Source organism: Scomber scombrus, chromosome 17 (assembly GCF_963691925.1).
Source record: "Scomber scombrus chromosome 17, fScoSco1.1, whole genome shotgun sequence".
In the NCBI taxonomy this organism is placed as follows: domain Eukaryota; kingdom Metazoa; phylum Chordata; class Actinopteri; order Scombriformes; family Scombridae; genus Scomber; species Scomber scombrus.
The window spans coordinates 8,345,464-8,351,394 of record NC_084986.1 but is presented as its reverse complement, the minus strand read 5'-3'; positions in this window follow the sequence as shown (position 1 = coordinate 8,351,394).

Here is a 5,931-nt window from a genome sequence, read left to right as displayed (position 1 = left end):
CCCAGAGGGCGGCATTAAGCTGAAGTGACAGTGGGGTCTTTAAGATGTCTTCCAAAGTTTGCTATTGAGGGAGATCTTATCTTCTAGACACAAAAAACAGGAGAGGAGAGGAGAGGAGAGGAGAGGAGAGGAGAGGAGAGGAGAGACTCAAGACAAGACAGAGAGGCAGTGAAAGAGCATCAAAGAGTCCAGATGACATGACTAAGCACGTGTGACCACTTTATGGTCAACAAGTGGCAGCAAAAGTGTGATTGGTTTTATCTGCACAAGAAAATTAAGTTCAAATTTCTGTCAGGGACGAGACCCCGTAGTAAACTGCTGCGTTTTAAGTGTGAAAACGACTTTATTAAGTGTGAAATTAGGATGGTGAGTAGTGGCACAAAGACTGTGAGTAATCCAGTGTGCTTGATGGTAGATTTTACACATATTTCACATCCCACTAACGACCCTGGCCGTGCACGACTCTGACACTGCTCAGCTTTAGTTTGAAAAGAGGGAATGGGGGTTACCATGGTAACCTTTTTGTAGATATTAACTAGACCGGCTGTACTCGGGACGCCTGTGGCAGGTTATTTGTTAGTGAAATATCATCAGTGAAATTCTGGATGAACTCAAAATGGTTTTCATCTTTGATCTTGTGCTTCACTTTCACTTTGTTGTAGTGATGTTCCCAGGTCTCCACATGTCATAATAACTGATACAAATGATGGTCAATACTATAAGAATTAATAATGAACTGGAATTATCGGTTAATTCATCATATGAGGTCACATTGTTTATCATTTTATGGTTTGAAGGTGATGTGAACAGATGCTGCCTACGACCAACAGCCTCTTATAAAGGCTCAAACCTAAGATTAACTTGTGCTCAGTGTGTGTCACGCATAAAGTTTTTGTGTGAAACAAGTTTGCGCCACACAAGAAAGTGCTTTTTTTGTTGTATGGCACTGATGTGCTGACAATAATACTTGATTGAAATGACAAAGGTTTTTATGTTGCCGTTATGTCAGCAGGATCCAGCTGGACTTTACACGCTAAAAACAAATAAACTGCAGTGGTCATTCTGGTAGGATTAAGAGTTAGAGATTAAGGCTTATGGTAACAGGGCGAAATGGGGTAAAATGCTGAATGCGTCACTCACATGCAAACATCCAATATGCACTTTAATACAAACACAGAGAGAGAAAGAGACACATGCAGCTCACAGACAGTAGGCAGCCTGGGAGGCGTCCATCCATTCATGAGCCTTCATTCTTTAAATGGGGCTGCCATCCCGGCCTGTCTAACCAGAGGCCTCAGCCGGGCCGAGGGGTGGGTCAGCAATCATGTGTGTGACAGGAAACAGACAGACGTATTGGCTGTCAATCACAACGCCTCTTTATTTCTCCTCTCCACCTCGTTCTGTCTCTCCATGTGTGTTTCTCCGCTTTTCACTGTCTCTTTTTCCTCTCGCTCGTCTCTCCCTCAAGTCTGACAAGTAAAAGATTTTCACTTCAGAGAGGTAAAATAAGTGAGAGGGGAGGTGTAAGAATCTCCCAGGTTTTACCATTCACTCCCTCTCTCTCTTTCCATCTCTTTCTCACACATACACACACTGTCTTCGTCTCACATGTCTGAAAAAGAGCTAGCAGTGGTTTGTCATTGTAACACTTTAGTGGACAGTGTTTCCAAATCATCTCTTGCACTTTTTTTCTGCAGACAGGCCGACACATAACATTCCTCAGAAGACAGGCCGAGTGGAGAGAAAGAGAGAGAGAGAAAGAGAGAGAGAGGAAGAGAGAGAGAGGAAGTTGAGTTTTGTCTCTCTCTCGCTCTCTTTCCAAATGCAGCTGAGTGCTCCACACGGATCGATAGTAATCCTCGGTGGGAGCCGTTTATTTTGGAATGTGTGTGAGGCCCAGTGGGTGACAGAATCCACATTCACACTCACACATGCGTGCAACATTATAAATCTCGCTGCAGCTGGAGTCAGTGCTGCGCTCGCACACATAAGCACAAACACACGCACTGGTGCAGACAAACTGACACACAAACTTACGCACAAGTACACACTCAACGCGTTCAGGGTCTGACAAGCAAAGCCTCCTGTTGGGTTGGGCTCTCTTCTCTCCTCCACTGAGCAGAACTCACAGGGCTCCAGGCTGGAGGAGGGGACCCAGTGTGTCTCAACACCGTCCCCTGCCAAGGTCTCTGTTTCTGGGGATGGCAGCTCTCAGCAGCTGGCCAGGCTGGAGCTCTCTGTATGCTGACTCCAAGCCGCTGGCTGTCTTGTCCTGCCAGGAATTTATAATTCTACAATCACAGAGGAACTTTTTTTTCCCCTCACCAGTATAAGAAGGGATTCAGTTTAAAAAAAAATATATAATTCAGACAGAGTGCAAAAAGAGTCCAAGGGCCTGGTCACACCACTACATTTCTGCTGCAAAATCAGTTCATTTCAGTGAAGGTGAAGTGAAGTGAATCTTTAGTGTGAAGTTCAACTTAAACTTTGACATGCAAATTTACATTGTTGACCATGCTGTCTTGACAATGCTGACCTTTGAGGGAAAGAAGAGCAAGACAGTCTGAAATGGAGGAAACTTGCAGTGTTGAATCACCGACTTTTATTTATCGTCAGGTTTACAAACTGCTCCACAGAGGAGGAATGGTTTGCAGACAAGAGTCATGGGTACAAATACACCTCATGAATAAACTGTGTTAACTTACTGTCTCAGTAACAGCCAAGCTAACAGGCTTATTTACAGGATGCAATATTTTTTTTCCCAGTATGGCAAAGTCATGACCTGGCCTACTCTACTCTGATTGGCTTACCCTGATCCAATCACAGCAAACAAACATTCTTGATGTCAAAACCTTTAAACATACTGTTACCTTTAACGACCACACCAGGAAGGTCTAAAATTCTCTACAGCTACATTAACCAAAAAGTAGTCTTGCAATACCAGATAATCACATTTTTCTGCCTACCAAAGTCTGGGGACTTTTAAAATGATAAAAGATTCACATGAGTATCAATGAAGTGTGATAAACACGTTGATAAAAACAGGATTGACGCGTTTTGCATTTACAGTGAACTTTAATCCAGTTTATTATAAAACCAAGAGTGACATTTGAATAGAAAAATGAATCAAAGGAAACAAAAGCAAATGATGTGCAATAAGTTAAAGAATTCCGTTCTACGGTTTAAATACTACAACCAAATTCATGAAAAAGATGTCTGAAGCTTGTATTACATGACATCTATTTGTATATTAAGGTGATTGGAAATGTTGTATGTATGCAGTGCTGAGAGGTTAGCTAAACAAAAAAATTGCATCCGTATTCCCGACATGACTAAAAGTTAACAAATACGAAACTTTATACTTATACTTTAGACAGTGGAGAAAATGTATCACACTCTGAGTTCCCATCAAACATAATTTAAGTTGGATTTTAAACATTTTGTGTAATGTAAATATAATGTAAGTTTTTTACATCTTACTTTCCTATGTAAAATGATAATGACATAGAAATGTGTAGTGTTTAGGAAACTAAATAAAACCATGTGAAAGTCAAATTTCAATGACTGCACTTTGTGTAGTTAAAGGATGGGTTCACAATTTTTCAAGTCTGTCTTAAAACAACAGTGTTGTTTTAATGCCCTTTTTCCTAAGGCAACAACATTACTTTCATCCATCCATCCATCCTTCCATTTTCCAGGACTTGTTTGCAGTGGCATCAAACTGAGTTAAAAAAAACCCAGACATCCTTCTCCCCTGCAATGCCCAGCACTTCCTTCTGGGGGATCCCAAGGCGCTGCCAGGCCAGGAGAGATATGTAGTCCCTCCAGCATGTTCTGGGTCTTCCCTAGGGTCTCCAACCAGTTAGACGTTGCCCAGAACAACTCCAGAGGAGGCAGAAGCTCTACTCCGAGCTCCCCTGGATGTCTGAGCTCCTCCTCCTATCGCTAAGGCTGAGCCCAGAGACTCTCTGGAGGAAACTTATTTCGGCTGCTTCATCGGCAATCTTATTCTTTCAGTCACTACCCAAAGCTCGTGACCATATAGGTGAGGGTTGGAATGTAGACTGAATGGTAATTTCAAAGCTTTGCCTTTTTGGCTCAGCTCTTTCTTCACCACCAGTACAATGCCCACATTACTGCTGATGCTGCCAAGCTCACCCTCCATTTTACCCTCAATCACCCATATATTTATTGTTCATTGTGTGTGAAGTACATCACCATATGATTCACTTTAGCCAAATTAGTATTAAAATAAGTTGTAACTCCTTTCAAATTATTAAGCGTAAGTAACCAAACATTTAAAAAAAAAAATGTATTTCTGTATTCAAATTTTCACCTTTTGTGCAGGCCATGTGTTTGGATTATTTTGTGTCTCATTTTAAAGCTCATATGATTGTCTTTACCATATATGGACCAACTATCAGCCTGATGTTCAACACAACACTCTGCTGTTCCACCAGGCCTTTTGAGGATGAGATGCACTGGATATGAGTGTCTGACCTCTGGGGAGGGTGGGGGCTTGTTAGTGGTTTCCCCTCAAGGCATATACTCTCCTCCACTCCGAAATGGAATGAAGAGTACTTGGCTTTCTTCCAGTTTTTCCATAGGTATGCTCCTTTCTTGGCGCCTTTAGGGGTCATTCACAGCTCAGGACCCTTCTTCCACCCAGAGTTTTCCTCCTCGACATGGCTGTCGGCTGCACTCCAATTTATGCGGAGGTGTGAAGGTAGGCCCTCAGTCTTTTGCAGCCTCTGGCCTTTGTTTGGTGGGACTTTCCAAATGAGGGAAGAGCTGACACCACAGTGCTGTCTGTTTTGATGTTTCCGTGAGTCTTCACAAATGAAGTGATGGAATGAGTGAAGTCAGGGTTGTCAAATTTCTTGGTGATGTCCAGGAACATGTTGTTTAGCCCTTCCTTGAGGGGCAGTTCACCTTGGAAAATGATTCATGGAAAAATGTATTAATAAATGTATCCTACCTGCCAAACTAAACAATGTTTTACACATCAAAGTCTTAATTTTCTTGTGAGTGGGGTCGCTTTTTTATTATTTTTGAATTATGTTTTAAATATTTTACTGGAATCTGTCCCCTCTGAGGCTGTGTTTGGATCAGTCATGACTCCATTGGCTCATGCAAGCTTTCAGTATCAGTGTCTAACAGAGAAAGATTTTAATACACTCAACAAGTCAGCCCTTTGGGGTTACAGCTGTGTGCCTTTTAGTACTGTCTATCAGTCATCTTGGAGTTTGGCCTGTTCACCCTTTAATATTTCACTAAAGCTCCTAACAGTCCAGTGCTTCACAATTCTTACAGCAATGACAGTAACATAAAGAAGCAGCATACAAAAGTGTGACTATCAGTGTATTTTGGACTGTGCACTCAGACAGAGATGGTTTTACCAGTGTCTCAAATGAGTTGTCTGAAATGTCCTCTCCTGTTCGAGGGAAAAATGCACAGTGGTTGGATGTTACTAAAGGGCAATTTTTTGTTGCCTCTGATCTCACACATACACATACACACACACACACACACACACACACAAATATTCTATTCATTTTATTGTCTTTTTATATTACGGAACGACTGAAGGAGTTGGAAGGCAAGTAGAGATCCACTACTACATGTTGCGTTATACATATAAATGAACTTGAACTTGAAAGGACACTGAGAGGGACTAAGAAAAAACATAAAGAAACTCACCAGCGGCAATTTGATTGTACAGCTTCCGTGTGTCTGTTGACAAGCCATGAAGGAAGCTGTCATTATGTCCAAACATCCTGGCTAGCGCACTTTGATGCTTGCAGTGTCCATCCATAATCCCTGCTGGGCGTGTGCAGCAGCCGATGGGCATGTCAACATGGTAGGACACTACAGCATTTGATGAGCTTGCCACAGTTATAGGAGTCTTCCTGTAGCATTGGCATTACAAAA